The sequence below is a fragment of the Arachis duranensis genome, chromosome 5 (genome assembly GCF_000817695.3).
Source record: "Arachis duranensis cultivar V14167 chromosome 5, aradu.V14167.gnm2.J7QH, whole genome shotgun sequence".
Lineage (NCBI taxonomy): Eukaryota > Viridiplantae > Streptophyta > Magnoliopsida > Fabales > Fabaceae > Arachis > Arachis duranensis.
Window position 1 is genome coordinate 49,018,103 of NC_029776.3, and position 22,874 is coordinate 49,040,976.

Consider the following 22,874-nt stretch of genomic DNA (forward strand, 5'->3'; position numbering starts at 1 on the left):
ACAAGGATGGGAGTTAAACGCCCAAACTGGCATAAAAGCTGGCGTTTAACTCCAAGAAGAGTCTCTACACGAAAATGCTTCAATGCTCAGCCCAATCACACACCAAATGGGCTCGGAAGTGTATTTTTATGTCATTTACGCATCTCTGTAAACCCTAGGCTACTAGTTCTCTATATATAGGATCTTTTTCTATTGTATTTTCATCTTTGGACATCTAGTTCTTAGATCATTGGGAGGCTGGCCATTCGGCCATGCATAGACCTTATGCTTATGTATTTTCAACAGTGGAGTTTCTACACACCATAGATTAAGGTGTGGAGCTCTGCTGTACCTCGAGCTGACTTCTAAATTAGTATTTTCCCTTTATTGGGTGTTTGGCACTAAACATGCAAAAAAGAAATGCATATATAGCATAGTATAGTATTACCGTGGAACCTTAATTTTGAATTTAGGTACGTTTATAGAAAATTCAGCCAGCATTATAAAGCCACAATTGGTGCTGATTTTGTCACAAAGGAGCTACAAGTAGATGATAAACTCGTCACTTTACAGGTCAGTAATTTTAAGTTATTTCTGATAACTTTACTTTTAACTAACACATTCTTATTTTGGTCAAAACAATAAATGAGACTCTTTTGGCAGATTTGGGATACAACAGGACAAGAAAGGTTCAATAGTTTAGGTGCTGCATTTTATAGAGGTGCAGATTGTTGTGTTTTGGTGTATGATGTAAATGCACACAACACATTTGACACACTAAACAATTGGCATGATGAGTTCATTAAGCAGGTGTGTACTATTTAGCACCTTTCTAAATGAGCAATACATGAAGATTATATCTTATATGTTTTGGTGTTTGGCCTCAGGCAGATTTGAATGATCATGAAGCATTTCCCTTTGTGTTACTTGGGAACAAGGTTGATGTAGATGGTGGGAACAGTAGAAAGGTATTAAAAAGAGTTTGGGCCTTTGAGATTAATATGCATAGTTTTGAAGTTGAAATCTCATTCAACTTGTTGCAAGTGACTGAGAAGAAAGCTAGGGAATGGTGTGCTTCTAGAGGGAACCTACCATACTTTTGTTTAATTGATACCTGTGTACTAATCTTTTTGTCACTGGCATAGATTCAAGTAGGTGGTTACTGGTTCCCCTTTGTATAAATTAGAAAGAAAACTTGGAAAGGGTGGATTTGGTCAAGTATATGTTGGTCGACATCTTTCTGGTGGAAATTTGAATGAGAGAACTGGACCACCATACGTTAAACTTTTGTTCCCAGGTTGCGTTAAAATTTGAGCATAGAAGTAGTAAAGGATGTAATTATGGACCACCATACGAGTGGCAAGTGTACAAGTGAGTGCTAGTTTTGACCTCTGTATTTTCTCTTGGCTCGGTTTGTGTACCTTGCTTCTTTTCAATCTTTTCCCTCTGCTTGTGCAGAATTCTTGGTGGCAGTCATGGTGTGCCTCAAGTACATTACAAGGGCAGGTAAGGTGACTATTATGTTATGGTATGTTTCTGGGTCTTATTCTAGAGCTTTTTGAAACGTTTCAAGCTTATGAAATTTTATATGATGTTGTCCGTAAAGACATCGATTATTTGGGACAGCTTCTGTGGAATTACTGCATTTTAGATGAAGGGCATATAATCAAGAATGCTAAGTCCAAAGTTACACTTGCTATAAAGCAGTTAAAAGCCCAACACCACTTGATATTGAGTGGGACTCCAATACAGGTTAGTGTGGTGATTTTCTGTTCTCATTAAAGGTAAACATATCATGACTAATTAAATAAACACACTACCTCTTTTTTTTTGTGTGCAGAATAACATCATGGACTTGTGGTCCCTTTTTGATTTTCTAATGCCTAGATTTCTTGGAACAGAGAGACAGGTAAAATTGTGATTCCTTTATCAAGGATTAGGAGTTTGATGCTTGCTTCCTCATTCTTCATAATTAAATTAATTTTTGGCACATGGAAAAACTGGGCTATGCTTATCCATGTTTAAAGGCCAAAGCATTTGGGTGTGTAGCGAGGTATAAAACAATTTTTTGGCCTTATACCTAATATTTTATTCTCTTAAATTGCTTTGTTTCTTGATATTAGTTTTGTACTTTTATCCTTTTTCGTCACCACCTTCTCATTTATACCTAATGTCTTTGTTTGATCTTTTGAACTTGTTTTATTTTCCTTTCTTTTTCTCTTGAGGAGGGCCATATATATATGACTTGATGTAAGTAGAAAATAATGAAAGGTTGGTTCCATCATTCATTTTTGTTTTGCAGGTAAAGTCTTATTTTCCTTTCCTCATACTAATTATTACTTCTGCTCTACTGATTTGGGACGAAAAGAATTTGAAGAGGCTTAAAAGCAGTGGAAAGTTAAAGAAAGTTCTTTGGAGACTAGGAATTTTGGTGGGTTACTTTTTCAAGCTCATGCTAATGCTATCAGAAATGTTATGATGCCAGAAATCAACTTTTTAGCTCACAGCTCATATCCTTTGAGCTTTTTTTTTTCTGGCATGCCTATGCTAATACTTCTCAAAGTAATAATTAGTGGATATGATTTGCTGTATAGAAGTTATTACTTTTGATTTCTAATACTAAAAAATTATATATTATATTTGATACTTTATTTATGAGTTGTGTAATATTTTGTTTATGGGTTATGATTTTTTGTTATTGTGAAATTTTAAACAAAAAATTATTTGTTTAATGTAAAAATAATAGTTAAAAATGCCTTTTTAAACGATAAAAGATGTCATTTTTATTTAGTAAAAGTAGTTCATGAATGCCGTTTTAAAAAATATGAAATGTCATTTTAATTCGGTAAAAATGTCGGTTTTAAACGTCGTATTAACCAATTAAAAAATGCCGTTTTATCTGGAAATAACGGCAGTTTGAACTGCCATTTTAACTAACTAAAAAAATGTCATTTTATCCAGAAATAACGGCGGTTTGAACTGCCATTTTATCCGGAAATAACGGCGGTTTTGAACCGCCATTTTAACCAACCAAAAAAACGCCGTTTTATCCGGAAATAACGGCGGTTTTGAACCGCCATTTTAACCAACCAAAAAAACGCCGTTTTATCCGGAAATAACGGCGGTTTTGAACCGCCGTTTTAACATGTTAAAAAACCGCCGTTTTAACCATGGGAATTGTGGCGGTTTTTTAAAAACCGCCGTAATAACCAAATGGCGCTTAGAATTCAGGCGGTTTTTCTTAACCGCCATTCAAGGTAATAACGGCGGTTCAAACCGCCGTAATAACCCAAAAAAACCGCTGTAATTACCAAGTTTTTTTGTAGTGACTATCTGCCATGTCAGCGGCCACGTCAGCGACACGTGGCAGCGTATGGATGGAGGAAGAAACTCACGGGTCAGCCAAGCGGACCGGGTCAGGTTGAGACGCGGGTCGTCGGGTCGACATTGAAGGGTTGCAGTGCGACATGTGGGTGGCTGCGGAGCGTTCGATTGAAGACCCAATCTGATAGCTCAAGATGAATCTGGAGAGGAGCTGAACCTGGTGGCGGCAGTGTCTTCAGGCGGCCCGTCCGGTGGCGGATGGCGGCGATTTTGGTTGCGTTGGAATCACGGTGACAAGACGAACACGGTAGTAACAGAGGTGACGAACCAAAGCGTCGAAAGGGAACGAAAAATGAGGCCAAAGAACAGTTGCCGAAAAAAAACAACGGGGCTATGAACGAATTCTCATGGAAAAGAAAGGAACCTAAGCTCTTGATACCATGTTAGACACAAGAGACCAAACTAAAGAAAGTGTTTTGTGTATTATTCAGTCTGATCAAAAGTACAATATACAAGGGGTATTTATACGTGCTAAATAAATCAAAGGTTTAATTACTTTGTTGGTCCCTATAGTTTCGCGAAATTTTCAATTAGGTCCCTATACTTTTTTTCCTTTTAATTGAGTTCTTGCACCAAAATTTTTTTTAATTGGGTCGCTACACTTTTTTTTCCTTTTATTTAGGTCCCTATACCAATTCTTTTTTTAGTTGGGTCCTATAAAATTAAGCCAATTACTACTAAGAAGGACTTAATTGAAAAAAAAAATCTAGTGTAGGGACTCAATTAAAAAGAAAAAAAGTATAGGGACCTAATTGAAAATTTCACGAAACTATAGGGACCAATAGAGTAATTAAGCCTAAATCAAAGTAATAAAGGTATAGAATCCTATAATTAATATACATATATGCTATATAAATATAAACGATACTAATTGATCTAAATTAATTCTAATGATTCTCTAACAGTTCTATCAACGTGGTGTTTATATGTATTGTTAACTACTATAACGTATCTATTTATGAAAGATTGTTATGTAGATAACAAATTTTGGAACAAAACTTCAGCTGTTATAGTAAGATTCGTTGTAAATAAAGAACAGTCAATAAAGGTTATATAGGAACTCAAAAGATAATGAATGTTTTACTATGTAAAACTACATTGTTTTTATGCTCATGTAAAACAACGAGACGCACACTCCTATAAATAACGAAATATATGAACAATTTCATTTTATTTCGCACTATCTATAAACGGAAGAATATATATGTTCACAGTTTATCATTTTAAAAAACCTAATAAGTACTATTTTTTAAAAACTAATTAATTTTAAGTCAAAATCTTGGAGAATCTCAAATATATATTATGGTTTAGACGTACAGTAGTACCACGACAAAAAAATAAAAAATAAAAACCGTATCATTATATACTATAGTGGGTGGGTTGCTGCTGCAGCCTCAAAGTTTCATATGATTTTTATTATAACTCAACTTAATATGCAGAGGCTATAACCGTATGGACAGGTTTTTTACTTATATTTTTTCTTGGGTATAGTCGTATATATGTTGGTAGCCTTAGAAAAACATTGTTTAAAGCCCAACTAATGACTATCGATTTTCTTTAACTTTCGCTTCTTCAAGATCAACACAAAAAAAAAAAAAAAAACTGGAAAAAAAACTGGTCAGCACAAACCAAAAACAAAAAAAATCGGTCAGCACAACTGATGAGCGGATAAACCCACAAATCCAGATTGCAAGGTCAGTCAAAACGTCATGTCGTTTAATCAGATTCCCTGGAATTGGATTATAGAAACAAACGGCGCCGTTAACGCCATCATCCATCGTCCTCCAAGGCTCCAACAACACCATGACGACGACAATCGTACTCTCGCTTCACTTCTTGCTCCCTCAGAACCCAAAACCCTTCCAAAACCCTTATTTTATCCTGAAAACTCACCCTTTTAAATTCAGACCCCAATGTTCCCGGGAAACAAACACCGCTGCTTCCTCCACCGACCGTGGCCTTTTTTTCCAGGAAAAAGTTCAGTACCTCAAGAATCTCAAAGTGAACCACAGAAATCTTTCCAAGTAAACCCTAACCTCCGGTCAACGCCACTCTCCGCCGTCAAATCCGTCGAGCAATGGGAAGAATCCTCGACATGCTCCCTGAGCTTCTCAACCGAGACCCCGCCACGGACCTCTATCCGATCCTCGATTTCTTCCTCAACGACGTTGGAATCCCTTACCCCGAGGCTCTTGATCTGCAGCGTGGAGGAGCAATTGAAGCCAACCCTAAAATTCCTGATGAAATTAGGGTTCGCCGGTTCGACTTCCCTCACGTGCCAGAACACTGTGCTACTCGTTTCGAGCGTGGAGGAGACGCTCGTTCCGAAGATCGAGTTCTTGAAATGCTCTTCGGAATCGGAGGTTAATTGCATGGTTGTGAGGTCCCCTGCTTTGTTAACCTACAGTGTAGAGAAGAATTTGAAGCCTTTGTTGAGTACTTTTTGAATGAGATGAATGGAAATGTTTCAGAGTTGAAGCGGTTTCCGCCGTATTTTAAATTTGGCTTGGAAGGGAGTATTAAGCCAAGGCATAAGGTGTTGGTTGAGAATGGGGTGAAACCACCGTTGCATCTTATATTGAAGGGTGATGATGGTGGGTTCTATGAAACACTGATTAATACCCGGTTAAGAAAGCTTGATGGAAGGTAGTTGTTGTAAATTGGTTCTTGGTGAGAAAGGAAGTGTCATCCTTTTTCTCTATGAACTAACAGCATGAAGGTATAAAATGTATGTGCATATGTGATATAAATCAATGACGTTTTACCTGTTTACATAAAGATTTTTGAATTGTTCATGTAACCTGAGTTAATGGACTTTGGGAGCTGAACTTATTATTTGATCCATTGCTGCTGTTAGTATTAGTCAGTTATAAGTCAGTTAGAATTGGCAGCTGGCAAAGTTAGTTAGGCAGATTGAGTTAGTTAGGTGTTAGCTCAATATAGAAAGTTAATGCAGTCAGTTTATTGGATTGTTAGAGAACTGCTGCTCTTGTGTAATTATATAAGACAAGCATGTAATGCAGAAAAGTAGATGAATCAATCACAAATTTTCATCTTCCCCAATTCTCTCTTTCTCTCATTCACATTTCCAACTGACCTAACAGATTCTTCATTGGTCCTTTCTTTCTTGTTTCATCTCTCTCACTTTCTTCTCTAGATTCTTCTCCCTTCACTCTTGGACTCACTCAACAAAGGTTGATGAGAGCTTGATTCTCTCTAACCATGCAATTTTCACCGTTCACAGCATGCTTTCTCATCAAATGGTGGTGGATGGAGAGTGGGTCGGCATGGCTTCATCGGACATAATTTTCGAGAAAATGTTGAAAGTGCAACGAAAGCTTGGTCATTTAAATCCATACTTTTTGTGTTATACAGATAAGAGGGCTGCATGTTATTTGATAAGAAGAGCCATGATCAAATGGATTCCTTCCACTTCCTCCATTTGTAGCCGAAAACGTATCTTTTAATAGTTTTGCTCATGATATAATCTTTATAATATGTGCCTTTTTGATTGTCTTGGTGATTATGAAAGAAAAGATATAATCTTTGTTAATAATACCTGCTTAATTTTCTCCGGCATTCACTGTCTGAAACTATGCTGAAGGTTGTTTGTGAAATATTTCAGCCATTTGTATGTACTTAGATGACACTAATATTTCAGCTAGTTCGACCGAGTTAACCGGAATCGATTTTTTGACTGGTCTGGTTGATATCCAAAACTGTTATACAAATACCTAGTCAAAAAATTGGTCGAACTGGCGGTTAACCGTTGAATCGAATGAATTGGCTCGATTTTTTGAAGGTCTGGTTCGCTACTTCCTCTTAAAACGACGGCGTTTTGAGGGGAAAAAAACAGCTACAGAACCCGCTCTCCTCCCCCTTCTTTCTCTCACAAGTCTCCCCCCAAATTTCATTGAGAAAAACCTTATCAGAGCAAATCACCCTATTCTCCTTGCTGTGAAATCTCTATTCAGACATCTCGCTGTTGCTCGTGTCGCCCACCTCGTTGTCGCTCACGTCGCTCATCTTATCAGCTCACCTCTTTGGTTTCTTGCTTTTGCTCACCTCGCCGTTACTTACCTCTAGGGTAAGAACTCCTCGGCTCCTCCCTCACCCGCGTCTCTCTCCTTGCCACTGCGCGGTTCGTCTACTTTGTCTCTGTCGCCGGCTCGCCGCCAAAATCGTCTTTCTGCTCGCCTCTCCATTCATCCTTGCGACTGATGAGGAACTGAGAATGGTGATTTGGGAACTGAGAATTTTGGATTTTGGATTTAGATTGATTGTGCCATCGTTATGAGGAACTGAAAATGTGATTACTCCACAATTTCCTCCATCTCAATAATGATATATTACTTTTTCTATTCTTGTTTTTAGGGCCTCGCTTATAATGCAAAGAAAAATATTGTTTATGTTGCAGATATTGAAAACCATGCTTTGAGGTATGTGATAGGTCCAGAATAGTAATAGTCTGACGGTAATCTTCATTATCTATATTACAACAATCGTCCGTGTTAAAATGGTGAATTTAGTCATAGAAAATCGTATGCGAACTCTTGCTTTGTGAACTATATGTCATATATTAATAATATACACATTGTTTCATTTTCAAAAGATTCTTAAACTTTAGTGACCCAAGAAAAAATTATAATTTTGTTGAATTCTTGATTGGAAGTCTTTGTTAAAAATTTGTTATGATTTTGAATTTTTGAGCTTTTGTAAAGGTTTGTGTTTTTCATTGTTGTTAATTATTTAATTATTAGAAGTTATTGTTAAAATTTTTCTTATTCTAAATTTTTGTTGCTAATGTGATGGTTTTATTACTGATTATTTCATTAGAATTTATAAGTTATTTAAAAAATTTTTATTTTGTGAATTTTTAATAATAAAATATGTACAAATTATATGTGAAATTACAAAATTTTAGATTTTATTAGTTAAGAAATAATTAAATTTGAATATTTAAAATTGTATATTTATTTTTAATAATTTTATTATATATTTAATTAAACTGACGTCCAATTACATTTAGATTATTGAACTATTAAATCAATGGCTTGACCGGTTCAATGACAAAGTTCGATTTCTCGCAATCTTGTATCGTAATATTTGTCCAATGTATTAAGCATGATTTTCTTGGATGTATCTTTTAGATGATGTTTACAGTGACTCAAGTCCTTGCCCATTATTAGACACTGGATTGAATCAATGGTGTTCACACTTGATCAAGTTGTATCTTTGTTGAATAATAGAGAAATAGAGAGAATTGTGTTCTGATGTAATGATGATTATTAGATGATATTGAATCTGTAACAATTCGAATTTTTATCTCAATGCGATGTTTTTTAAAAAATATTATTTTTAACTATTAGTTTTATTTTGATAAGTCAATTTCGAATTTCAAATTAAAATAAATAATAATATAATCTTATTATTATGTTATTAATTTATTTTACATACTATAATTATAATTGAGTATAGATATATTATTATTATTATTATTATTATTATTATTATTATTATTAAATCTGATATTTGTCAATATAAATAATTATTGGTATTTTTTAATGAATTTAAAATTATTAATACTTTATCAAATATCTTTCATCTTTAAGTACTAATGTTATTTATATAAATAACTCATATATTTAATTTTATATATATTATTACTTGTGTTTTAATATATTCGATTTTATAATTATTCATTTAAGATATTTATAATTTAAACGGCTGGTTCAACAGTTTCAGAAATTAACACCTAGTCAATAATCACACTTATCACCAATTAATCATCCCCACCGAATTGAGCTTGAAGAAAAAGAGAGTCCGAGAATGCTCTTATATAAAGAGAATGCTCTTATATAAACTGTGACCGCTCATCAATTTTTGGTTTTGATTTCTTTTCATCCGTAAATCTAATAAAAAATTTAATCCGATAAATATGTTCGTATCTTTCTTCTTTACATATTGACGTCATTTTTATTTGGTAGAAGTTGACGGTAACGTGGCTCTTCTTTCTCTTGAGTTTGACCAATTAAAATTCTAAAAAGTACAGACAATTTCTGACGTTCTTTAACAGCTGGATCGAAAAACTTCTCCAGAATTTTTATTGTTTTAATTTCAATTTTGATAAATTTTTACCAATTAAATTTATATTTGATAAATGAATTGATATTATAATTGATTATTGATTGAATTTGTTTGAGTTTATGTTGAATTTTTGTGAAACTTTGATAATTGGTGATTGATGATAGTTCGGCCAGAAAGGAGCAGCCCAAACCGTGATGCATTGACGAAATTTGGGCTGTTACAATGTTAAAGATTAAGTAAAATTTGATGAGGCTTAAGTGACTAAGTGATTATATAAAAGTTACGGCAAATTGGTAACTATATAACTCAAAAAGGGATTAAGATTTAAATGTATATTTTGAAAAGAAAATAAGAAGGATTTCGGTTCTTTGTGAAGAGAAGAAACAGTCACAAAGAATTATTTTTGGGGGATGTAAATGTATTTTTATGAAAAAATAGAGTTTAATATTATAATTATATAAGTTTTTCGGGTAATTTGGGTAATAAGTAAAGTTCAGGGGTAAAACGAATATTTTATAAAAGTTTAGGATTATTTTCATAAATATGAAACAAAGAGTGAATGTTTATATATAATTCAATAAAATATTGAGGTCAAAAATAAAATATTAAGAAGTTCGTAGTTTAGAAAGTAATTAATAAAAGTTTAAAAATAAGGTTTTATAAAATAAGTTTTAAGAGTATTATAAACATTGTTTTAAATATTTGTTTAAAATTACTCATTTATATTAGAGTAAATTATTATTATAAATATTATTTATCAAAGATATTATTTTATAAGAATATTATTATACGTATTATGAAGAATAAAATAGAAAATAGTAAACAGAGTAATTTTAAAAGATTTAGAGAACACCGACTTAATTAAATAACCTTATGATTCTCTTTCCATAAAATACTTAGTGGATGGTGAGAGAATAGTGTGAAGATAGTTTGACTATTAAGGATGAATAAGTAAAAGACTGAAGAAAGACAGAAGATAAATCGGCACTTGTGATTATGGAAAGGTCACGAGAGGGTGACAATAGTATGATTATGGTGTCGAGGGATAAATGTTAACAAGCCGAGGGCTTTGTATGTGAATGATTGTGCGGGGACGCCCGTAATTATGGTATGGCTTCCAGGTGAACGGGTCACATGCTTCAGCTGAAGAATCAGTGCATGCAAGTACTTGCAGAGGTCATGTTTGTAACACCCTAACTTTTATTACCTCATGATCGTACTAAAAGTTCGGGTGTCACCGACCTCTACTCTTTTAATTTCATACTATACTCATTTAATATTAAGCCTTTGTTAATACGAACTGATAAACCACTATTTTATGGTTTATATTGTATTTAATTGAGTAGTTTTATCAAGCTTTTCACCCACTTATTCATATGATTTGCATGATTTTACAATTCCTTCCTAGTTTAGTTCTATGATTGAAAACATGCTTCTTTGGTCTTAATTTAGCTAATCTTAATCCTCTCTTATTACCATTCGATGCCTTGATATGTGCGTTAAGTGTTTCAGGCTTCATAGGGTAGGAATGGCTTAGAGAATGAAGAGGAAGCGTGCAAAAACGGAAGGAACACAAGGAATTGAGGAGATGACCAGCGAGAAGTCACGCGGTCGCATGGCTCACGCGACTGCACGAAATGGAAGAAATCAGAGTGACGCGTTCGCGTGACTGATGCGACCGCGCGGATTGGAAGCTGCACAAACTACGTGAATACGTGGATGACGCGCACGCGTGGTACGAAAAACGCCGAGTGACGCGATCGCGTGGACAACGCGGACGCGTGACATGCACGATCTGCAGAATTACAAAAGTCACTGGCAGAGATTTTGGGCCGCATTTCAACCCAGTTTTTGGCCCAGAAACACATTAAAGTCAGGGAACATGCATAGACTCAACATGCTTTCAGAATTCACTTTTCATAGTTTTAGATGTAGTTTTTAAAGAGAGAGAGGTTCTTTCCTCTCTCTTAGGATTAAGATTAGGATTAGAATTTATATTAGGATTAGGATTTATCTCATCTTCATATCAGGTTCAAAATCTTTTTATTTTGACTTCTCTTATTTGTTGATTATTGATGTTACCTATTTGGCTTATGACTTTTCATGATTGGATTGATTTTATTTTATTAATGCAATTGAGGTATTTCAGACTTAAGATTTCTTTCTTTTATTTATGTTACTGTTACTTCTCATCTGAAGGTATTTTTATTCAAGTAGATTCTCTTCCCTTTTGGCTTTAATTGATTAATTGGTAAATCTTGAGTTGTCAAACTCATCGTTGACTGAATTTTGGAATTCTCCAAGAATTAACTTGAGTTCCACTAACTCTAATCTTTCCCAAGGAAAGATTAGGACTTGAGGAACCAAACTTATTCCATCCACTTAACTTACCTTCATAGTTAGAGGTTAACTTAGTGGGAGAAAAATCTAATTCTTTTCACGATCGATAAGGACAACTGGAATAGAACTTCCAGTTTTCATACTTTGCCAGGAGTTTTATTAGTTATTAATTTATTAATTCTTGCAATTTATTTCTCTTGCTTAAAACCTTTTTCAAACCCAAAACACTATTTTCCATAACCAATAATAAATCATACTTCCCTGCAATTCCTTGAGAAGACGACCCGAGGTTTGAATACTCGGTTATCAATTTTAAAAAGGGATTGTTACTTGTGACAACCAAAGCGTTTGTAAGAAAGGACTTTTGTTGGTTTAGGAGCTATACTTGCAACGAGTACCTAATTGTAAAGATTCTTAGACCACGCAAAAGTTCTCTCTTCACGAACCGAAACTTTTAATTAAGAAAATGAAAATCCTTTATTTTAAATCACTGAACCACAAAGGTATATATATTCACACAGCATTAATACATAGAATTATTCCCAAATTCTCAAAAATAAATCCTACCCCTCAAAAACTAAAAATAATAAACGATGAGGGAAAAATAAATTCTAACAACTCAACTCGTGAATATAATCTTTTATGCTCCTGTAGCTCTGCACTAAACCTTCGCACCTGTAGCTGAAATGGGTGGAAATAGAGGGTACAAATTGGGGAGTTCTTGGAAGGATCAGTGTTAGAAATTTTGTTCATTGTATATATACTTGGTCAACAATAACAGTCAACAAGGGGTAATCCAATTCAACAATTATAGAACACAAAATTTAAACAGTCATTTGGCACACCCACAATCACAAGAAACACACTTACAAACAAATATGCGCAAACAAGTATGATGCATGTCTATTCCTATCGAAGGCCATGAGCTCATGTGTCGGTTGCCTACTCTCTCCCAACATTACTCGGGCACAAGTCCCAGATATGACTTTCCAGATGCATACAGTGTGCACATAAGTCTTACGGCCATGCCGCATGCAATGTGAATTTTAAATGCATTTCAATAGGCTTACATCTGAAAAACAGTTCTCAGTATGTGGGCATCCCTACTATACATTTGGTATTAAAGCCCAAACAAGATCACATCTGTTCTCCTGTGGCAGACAGTCTTTTAAAGCTTTTTCTTTATCTTTACCCTCTACTCTCTTGTGGTAGAGATCCCTTTAGTCAATACATTCTTTTATTCTTGCTCTCTGCTCTCATGTGGTAGAGATTCTTTAGATTCTTTTAATATTTTCTCTACGCTCTCCGGTAGCAGAGGTTCTTTAATATTTTTCTTTCCTTTTCTTTTCTTTCTTAATGACGGAGGAAAATTGTCGATTAGGAATTTTCATAGAATAATTCCGTTGCAAGTATAGTTCCAAACTGACAAACAACCTTCAATCAAAGTTTAATTTGTTTGTCACTTAAGTCAAACCGAATAAAAATCGAGAGTATTTAAACCTCGGGTCGTCTCTCAAGGAATTCCAGGGAAGTGTGCATATTATTGGTTATGGGAAACTATTTTTGGGTTTTTTTTTGAGATGATGAATAAGAAATTAAAACTAACAACTAAGGAATTATAAATGCTAAAAGGCTACTCATGGCAAAGATCAAGAGTCAAGGTTTCCCATCTTGTATCATTGACCACAACATGGTAACTACAAAGAGTTTATTCCACTTAGTTTTCCTCTAATATCGGAGGGTGAAGTAAAGTGCATATAGTTGATTCTAAAACCAACTAACAACCTTAAATTACCAATGATACTGGACATAAATGATATCAAGGCACCTAAGTTCTAAATCACAAGCCAAGAGTATTAAAATCTACTCTAAAATCCAACCAAGCATTTAATCAAACACTTGAAAGGCATAAAAAGAAAGCATGGTAAAATTATAAGAAATAATAAATTTCACAACTACCTAATACAAAAATGACAATAACAACTCAATTAAATAATAAGAAACATGAAAGCATAATTGTATTAATAGAAATTAAAATCAATAAGAGTCATGAACATAAAATCAACAAAACAAAGGAAATAGAAAGTAAAACTAAAAGAACAATAAATTACAAGGAAACTAAATCAAAGCAACAATCAAAATCTAAACCTAAGAGGAATTTAATATAATCTATCCTAATTCTAGAGAGAAGAGAGAGCTTCTCTCTCTATAATATGATCTAAAACATGTTTTTAAACTATACCTAATTGCTCTCTCTTCATCCTTCTTGAATTTGACCTCTAATTGCTTTAGAAATGAGTTGGATTGAGCTCCAGCAAGTCCAGAAATTGCTGGTCACGTGTTGTCTTAAGTGAAGCATGTTGATCTTGTCATGTGTATGCGTTGTCTAAATGTATGTTAACTATGGCAAATTGTATGTCATTTTGAAGCTCCGGATGTTAGCTTTCCAACGCAACTAAAACCGCCTTATTTGGACCTCTACAGCTAAAGTTATGATTGATTTGGTACGAAGAGGTCAGGATTGACGGCTTAGCAATTCCTTCATTTCTTCATGAATTTTTCCACTTTGCATGCTTTTCTTCCATTTTCCTCAAGCCATCCTTTCCTTCCAAATCTTAAATTACTCAAACAAATATATCAAGGTATCAATTAGGAGAAAGATGAGTTAGATTTAGCAATTTAAGGGCCTAAAAATCATGTTTTCACTCTTAAGCAAAATTTAGGAAGAATTCACAAAACCATGCTATTTTAGGGAATAAGTGTAGAAAAAGTTGTTGAAATCCACCAAATTAAAGCAAATAAATACCATGAATTGTGGATTCATCAAATCCCACACTTAAATAATAGCATGTTCTCATGCCAAACTCAAGAAGGATAAGACTAAGGGGTATGAATTTTATTCGATGCAAACTATCTAAATGCACTCTATCTAAATGTATGCACTACGTGGTCAAAATAAATCAATTTTCAAGAATACATATATGAACATAAGGGCTAAAGCAATCACAATCAAATCAAATCCACAATTGAATTGAGTTATTGAAAAGAATTATAAACTTGCAAGATAAGAAATAATAACCGGTGGAAACATAGAATTGAGTAATCAAACCACTCACCGGATGTGTATACGCTCTAGTCACTCAAGTGTATAGGGTTGATTCACTCAGTTCTCCTCTAATAATACTTTCTAAGATTTGTTTGTCATCTAACAATCAACAATTATTCAATGCATACATACAAATATGTTGAGGACATATCCATAGGTTGTAATAGGGTTAGGGTCAAGGTATGGATATATATATGGCTAAGTGAGCTTGAGATTTGAATCTTTGATTAACTGAAACTCTCACTTAACACATATAACAACCTATACACTTCAAATATAAACCTAACTACCCATTCTTCACTTTTTTCACACACTCATGCATTCTCTTTTTTTTATCACAACACATATGCATTAATTATTATTGGACTTTTCTTTGGAGCATTTTGTTCCCTCTTTATTGCTTTTTTTTCTTTTTATTTTTCTTTTCTTTTTCTCTTTGTTTTTATTTTTTTTATATAATATAATATATACACAAGAGACTAATGCATATGGTTTAAGTATTGAATGGATGAATAGTATCCAATTCCCAATGTAACACCCTAATTACCCTAAGCCTTACCTCTAGCCGTAAAGCAAAGGTTAATCAGAGGTTACGACAATCCTAAAGCTTAAACATAACATGTATAGAAAGAATTAATATAATCTAGAAGCCCGATGAAGGATATAGCTCAAAAACAGGATTTCAAAAGCCCAAAATGTACTAACGAAGCTACTAACTTAAGGCACAAGAAATAGATATAAGATAAAAAAAATAAGTATATAATATCATAAGAAACTAGCCACGACTCGCGGAGTTTGAGCTGGCTAGCCATATACAGACCATACAAGAAACCAGACAGTAAAAACAGCTTATACAAGTTTTGTGCTCTCGAATACAAGCCTCTAGGCCATACCAAACAAAAGTGAGAGACATGTACAAAATAAACCAAAAAGACTCCAAAAAGGTATCCGGATCCTCCGCTTCTATCACCAACCAAATAGCTCACCGAGGTGGGTTGCAACCTGCATCTAAAAAACACAACAGAAATATGGTATGAGAACCAGAGGTTCTCAATATGGTAACAGTGCCCAGTGATGTAGGATATAAGACCTCGGGACGCCAGAGGCAACCCTAGAACTTCATATCCATCACAGATTTATCGTAAAGCATACTAAAACAATAAAGCATAACTTAAATCATAATAAAATAAAAGGGTAATCTATCTTAGGGGATTTCTAATCTAACCAAACACTGCTATCCCACAGCCATCACCAACTTATCTTCCATGCGATCCCATTGCCATCGCCTTCCGAACCTCCTCAATCCCAGTAGAAATCATAATTAATTACAATGCAAGTAAAACACAACTAGAAGCATATAAGGTAAGTGACTCAAGTAAGCAAATAGGCATGTTATTCAATTAGGCATACAATTACAAGTCGGATTAGTCTCTCTATTGCGCATAAGGAGGAATAATTCCGAGGGATGAGTGCTCCACCACCTTCTCCTTTCAAAGGGAAACATTCCGAGGGAGCGTGCCCTACCACCTTCCTTTGGTTGCCGCATGATTCTGTGGGTTAATGCCCTACCACCTTGCAATCAGAGAGAAATCGCATTCTCAGGAGGAATAATTCCGAGGGATAAGTGCCCTACCACCTTCTCCTTTCAGAGGGAAACATTTCGAGGGAGAGTGCCCTACCACCTTCCTCTGAAGTGATAAGTATGAGTGAGAAGCCCAGCTTCAACTCTCACATCCGAACATAGGCAGAAGACTTCCACAACCCTTACGATGGATAACAAAACATATCATAATCACGGATTCAATCCCAAAGGCCAGTGCTCATAGCACCCTTCCACTCATACTCACTCCATCAACCATAATCATCCATTTCCAAGTTCTCATCACAACCATCATTAATTCATAACTTTCTATTCTGAACTTACTAGTTCGTTAACTTTTCAATTCACAAACTATTCTTCCCTCGCACTCCATCAAACCCATCCTCAGTACACTAGAAACCTAAGCCTCCGTTCTCTACTTTTTGAAATAATACCAAATCAAATTCCTTAGGTTCTATCCCATGTTCAAATATCCAAAACTAGGCCCAAGAGTCTTAAAATGGTGTACTAGAAGCTTACAACCTTGTTGGGAAGGTGAAATAGTTGAAAACAAAGTTAAAATTTGAGAAATAGGGCCTGTGCGTACGCACAGGGTTGTGCGTGCGCACACCCAGAAGAAGTTTCAAAATGTGTGCGTGCGCACAGAGGTGTGCGTACGCATAGGTACCAAAATTTTCAGGGTCTGTTCACTCGCACAACCTGTGCCAGCACCCCCAACAGACTAGTCTTCCCAACGTGTGCGTGCGCACAAGTCTTTGCGTACGCACAGGTCGCAAATCCTCATTGGTATGTGCGCACACAAGCTGTGCTAGCGCTGCAAACAGAGAGTCTTCCCCTGCGTGTGTGTACGCACAGGTCTGTGCGTGTGCACAGGTTACAATTTTTGCAGGGTTGTTGAAGAACTGAAGATTGACGGTTTAGAAGTTATAGTAAACTCTCGTTGTAAGTATAGTTACTAAACCAAGCAATCAACCTTTCTTACAAACGTTTTAGTTGTCACAAGTAACAAACCCTTTTAAAATTGATAACCGAGTATTCAAACCTCGGGTCGTCTTCTCAAGGAATGCAGGGAGGTGCGTTCTTATTATTGGTTATGAGTTTTGTAAATTGGGGTTTTGAAAGTGAGGAACAAGTAAATTAAATGACAAATAAGATAAATAATTAACTATAAAATAAACTCTTGGCAAGATATGAAAATTCGGAAGTCCTATCCCAGTTACTCCTATGAGAATGGAAATTAATCCCACTTAGTTAACCTTTGCGTAGCAAGGGAAAGTCAAGTGAACCAATTGGTTAGAATTCCCAAGTCCTAGCCAACTCCTAAAGAAAGACTAGAGTTAGTGGAATTCCAGTTAATTAGCCGACATAACAATCAATCATGAATAGTTGATAACTCAAGAGCTTCCAGTTAATCAATTTAAAGCCAAAAATATAAAAAGCTAAATTAAAATCATAAATATCTGGAATACCTTAAATAACATTCATTCAAAGCAGTCAAATCTAACATGGAAAATATTCATAAGCCAATTGAGCAACATAAATCAAACATAAATAAAAGCATTAAAGTATCTCAAAGTAGAAGAGAAATATAAAATAAAAGGAATATTGAACCTGATGAAAAGTTGAAATCCTAAATCCTTTAAGAGGAATCCTAATCCTAAACTCCTAAGAGAGAGGAGAGAGCCTCTCTCTCTAAAAACTACATCTATAACTAAAAATTATAAATTATGAAAAGCATTAATATGAATGGATGCATTCCCCCACATTATAACCTCTGGTCTGTGCTTTCTAGACTTGGATTTGGGCCAAAAAGGGCTTCAGAAATCGCTGGGATTGCTTTCTGTAATTTCTGGTGCGTGGCCTCTGTCACGCAGTCGCTTCAGTCATGCGCCCGTGTCATATGCGTTTCGCTTGTGGCGCGCGATCGCATCAATCATGCGATTGCGACATTGCCATTTCGCGATGGCATGCGGCCGCGTCGCCCATGCGATCGCATCGCTGCCAGTTTCTTCAAAAACTCCGTTTTATGCTTTCCTTTCCACTTTCGCATGTTTCCTTTTCATCCTTTAAGTCATTCCTGCCTTAGAAGATCTAAAATTACTCAACACACGAATCACGGCATCGAATGGCAATAAAAGGTAATTAAAACTAATACTTTTAAAGCCTAGAAAACGTGTTTTTCACATACATCTCATAATAAGGAAGGGAAGGTAAAACCATGCAATTTCACATGCATAAGTGGGTGAAGGATTGAATAAAACACTTAAATTCAGCATAAATTATATCATAAAATATGGGTTTATCAACCTCCCCACACTTAAACAATAGCATGTCCTCATGCTAAATCCAAGATGTAGAGTAAGGTAAAGTGGTGGAATCTCATGCAATGCAATCTATTCTAAATGCATCTACCTAAATGAGTCATGCAAATCTAGTTATTATCCACTTATATATAAAACCTTACATGTAGTTAAATTAATTCACATTCTCAAGGAATCATATATGCATAGCCAACCTTAGATAATGTTAAGGCACTTTTATAATTGAGATGGGTAAATAAAATATTTTTCAAACTTGCAAGACAATTAATAATAGTAGTAGAGATATATGGTGATGAGCTATTGAACCCTTACTGGATTTTGTGTTTACTCTCTAGTCACTCAGTGTTTATTGGGTTAATCACTCTATTCTTCTTTTTATTCTTGTTTTCCAAAACTTTGTTCTTCATCTATCAAATCAATAGTTATAGAATATAGGCATACAAAAATCATGAGGTCTTTGATTAAGGTTGTAAAGGGGCCGAGGTAAAGGTAAAGGGTATATGTATAAGGCTAAGTGAGCTAATAAGTGAATCCTTGATTAGTCTAAGGTCTCACCTAACATACATACTTTGTAAAGCCAAGCTTCTTTATCTATTTACCCAAATTTCCCACTTTTTATGTTACATGCTCATGCATTAGTTTTTTTTTTATCTGCACATGGTAATTTAATCACTTTGATTTCACATGAGCATGCTTCCCAAAAAAAATTATTTCGAAATATCTTTATTCTTTTCAACTTTCTACCTTGTTTCTATCATCCATGTTCTCATAAGGTTTCCTTACACTTAAACAATTACACATTTTCTATCTTAAGCTAATGAAGGATTCAACTTGGGATTTTTTTATTTTGTTTTTCTGCTTAAGGCTAGTAATGTGGTTATAAAACAAGGGAGAATTTAAAAGCTCAAGGGGGCTAACAAGGGTGATGTAGAAGGTAGGCTTTATTTGGGATAAGTGAGCTAAAATCAAACAATGGCCTCAATCACTTTCTTGGTATGTATCTATATTCTATAAATGGACATATAGATTAAAACAAAGTAAAGAACACCAGAATAAATGAGAAGGGCGGAACACACAGGAATAAAATATTATGGTTTAGATGTAACCATACAATTAAGCTCAAAACTCACAGGCTGTGTGTTCTCAAGCTCATAAGTCATATATCAGTTATATATGTCATGCAAGTAGAAATTAAGAGTTCCCATTATTCTCAATGTAAAATATATTGGATGGCTTTAAAGTTTTAGTATTTCTCCTTGATGAAATGTTGTTAACTAACTAACATGTAATGCTATATATACAAGGTGTGTAGATTGATTCTGTTAAAGTCTCTAGCTTACTCCTTTTTATTTTTAACCAAATTAAACTATTATATGCTAAAAGAGTAAACTATACTAATTAATCCACATATTCTATCACTAATAAGTTAGAACTGCAAACTAAACTAAATGGCTAAAGTATGAACTAAAGTGCAAAATGCAGAAATAGAGTAGAAATACATGAAAAGAGTAATGTATAAGTACCGAGAAAATAAAAATAAAGAGAAAAATACAGAAAAATAGCTAAAATAAAATAGAAGGGTCTGTAGTGGTTCACCAAAAAAAAAAAATATGCCAGAGATGGCATCTTCCCCACATTTAAAATAAAGCATCGGGGCAAGCAGGGTGTGAAGGAGTGTCATCTCCGGAAGGATGGATAGCCGGAGTCTCTGTGGTGGTGGTCTGAGGGTCTGCAGACTGGATGAGGGTATGAGGATCCGTCTGCTGCGGAGGATGGTCAGACTGGATAGGAATCTCAGGATCTGTGGGCTGTATCTGGTGTGGTGCCTCAATGTATGGCACAGCCTGCTCTGGTCCTCTCTGCTCAGCCTGAGTGGGTGCCTACTCCTCATGATCATATGCCTCTGCCTCAGATGTATCAGAAGGGGTGTCAGGCTCGGAGGGAATGTCGCCGCCGGATCGGATCAACAACGTGAGATGCTCATAGCGTCGCTTGTTGCGACGCTCCATACGGTCCAAGTGGGCGAACAGTCGATGCACCAAATGGTAAATAGGCTCATGAGTAGCTGGAGGAGCAGTGGGTGGGGTAGGTGCAGCAGTGGAAGAAGAGGGGGCAGCTGAGGGTGTGGCTGTCTCATCGGAAGCAGTAAGGAAGTCAGGTCTGTAGCCCAAGGCCAGAAAGTTCCTGTTGTGAGGAATGATCTTCCTGCACTCTGCAGTAGGTGGCCTCTCATCAGCGTCCTCCCAAGGCACGTCAGCCTGACGACCTAGTTGGGTAACCAGATAAGGGAAGGGGAGGGTGCCTCTGATATGTACCCTAGCCATATAGTGCCGAATGAATCGCGGTAGGTACATGTCCTTACCCTCCATCACACACCAGAGGAGGGTGATCATGGCAGCAGGTAACTCTGTCTCATGAGTGCTCGGCATAATAAAGTTACTCAAGATCTGATGCCAGAGTCGAGCTTCATCATTCAAATATTTCCGCTTGATTCCTTTAGGCATGGTGGTGTTTGTACCCATGACCCATGGGACAGTAGGGTCAAGGGCTATCCTCTCCTTGACAGCATCCCAGTCAAATCTCAGAAAGCGCATGTCCTCTTCAGCCTTTTGGTAACCGTCAGGCTGATCGGACTTAGGTGGAAGGTGCAAAATATCCTCAATGACCTCTTCAGTGACCAGTATCTGTTTCCCTCAGAGGTACACGACATCCATGGAAGTCTTGAAGTAATTGCAGTAAAACTCTCTTACCGAGGAAGCATTTACCTCAGTTAAGTTTCACTCTAGGAAGAACCAGCCTCTCTGTTTGATCTGATCGGAGGTGTACTGTTGTAGTTCTTCTGGAATTTTCAAAGTCCTCTCAAGGTACATATTTCTGGAGGTAGCAAACATAGGAAACTTCAGCTCACAGTATCGGTTTGAAAACTTAATTGGATCATTAGCAGGGAGGAGTTGGTCAGCCTTCTCCTGCGCGGTAAAGTGCTTGTCCCGCCAGGATTCATCATGCAAAAGTTCCAAGAGAGACATAAAGGATTCTCCTCTTTTTCGTTTGCCAGTTGTTGCCTTTCCTTTTCCCTTTCGTTGGGTGTCGGACATCCTGAAAAATAGAAATCAAGGATATAATGGAAATAGGAAAACAGGTAGGCAAATAACAAAATAAGCACATAGTGGCAAAGGGGTAGCAAAGTAAGGAAAATGAGTTAAAGAATGTGCATTAAGGATTGTATAAGAGTTAAAAGTCCGAGAAGAAAAATTCACAATCCAAAATGTATTAGACTTCATGTTAAGTAGGAAAAACGATCATCATGCCTTGGTTAGAAGGTTAAAGAGAATAGGAAAAACCAGAAGAGATGTTTCGAAAGGTGATTAGGTTAGGAATGAAAAAGAGGTAAGGAAGTTGAAATCAGTGAGTTAGGAAAAAGAAAGTCTGAGTAAGTGGTATGATGATCATTTTCTAAGTAACAAGCATTCACAATTAGAAGACACAGTGGACTCATATCCAAACAAGGAAATCAGGTTGATGAAGATTTAGATAGTCATAGAAATAGCAAAAAGTGGAATCTAAACATCAAAAGTGTAGATTATTTACCAGGAAATCAAAAAGAATAAGAAAGCTTGCCCTGGTATTCATGAATCGGTTTGGTAAAAGCAAAGTAAAGCAGATTTTAAAGTGCCAAAACCAAGACATGAATTGAAACAAAATAGTTTACAGAAAATTGGGCAGCATTCCGGCTAAAAATTGGATGTTCCCCAGAAAATAACAGCAAGCAGAATAGTTCATATATAATAAAACAAACTGCAATTAGGTATGAACAAGAAAGAACATTCGCAGAAGCAGCATGAATAGTAAGAACAGCATATGAACAAGACTAATATCACAGCAATAGCAGATTTACAAAACTAGAAAACAAGAAGCACGAATAGCGCAATGAATCAGGCCTAAATCCACTAACCACATCCTAGGCTACCTAACCACCTAGAATCCACTACAAACATGCATATCTAACTAGCCTAATGATAAACATAAACAGAAAAAATATGCAATTAACTAGGAATTT

At 35.6% G+C, this 22,874-nt stretch overlaps 1 protein-coding gene and 1 pseudogene across 1 annotated transcript in view; both read left to right on the forward strand.

The window, feature by feature from the left end:
• The window catches only part of LOC107489318 (ras-related protein Rab7-like), an 11,619-nt gene extending 9,161 nt beyond the window's left edge, over positions 1–2,458 (forward strand). Inside the window, exons 4-8 of the mRNA XM_052261717.1 lie at positions 1,170–1,350; positions 1,438–1,485; positions 1,586–1,731; positions 1,820–1,888; positions 2,282–2,458. The gene's annotated coding sequence lies outside the window, so the exon portion shown is untranslated. The remainder of the gene's footprint in view (positions 1–1,169; positions 1,351–1,437; positions 1,486–1,585; positions 1,732–1,819; positions 1,889–2,281) is intronic.
• Positions 2,459–5,041: 2,583 nt separating this feature from the next.
• LOC107489330 (transcription termination factor MTEF1, chloroplastic-like) lies at positions 5,042–6,701 on the forward strand (annotated as a pseudogene).
• Positions 6,702–22,874: the final 16,173 nt, after the last annotated feature.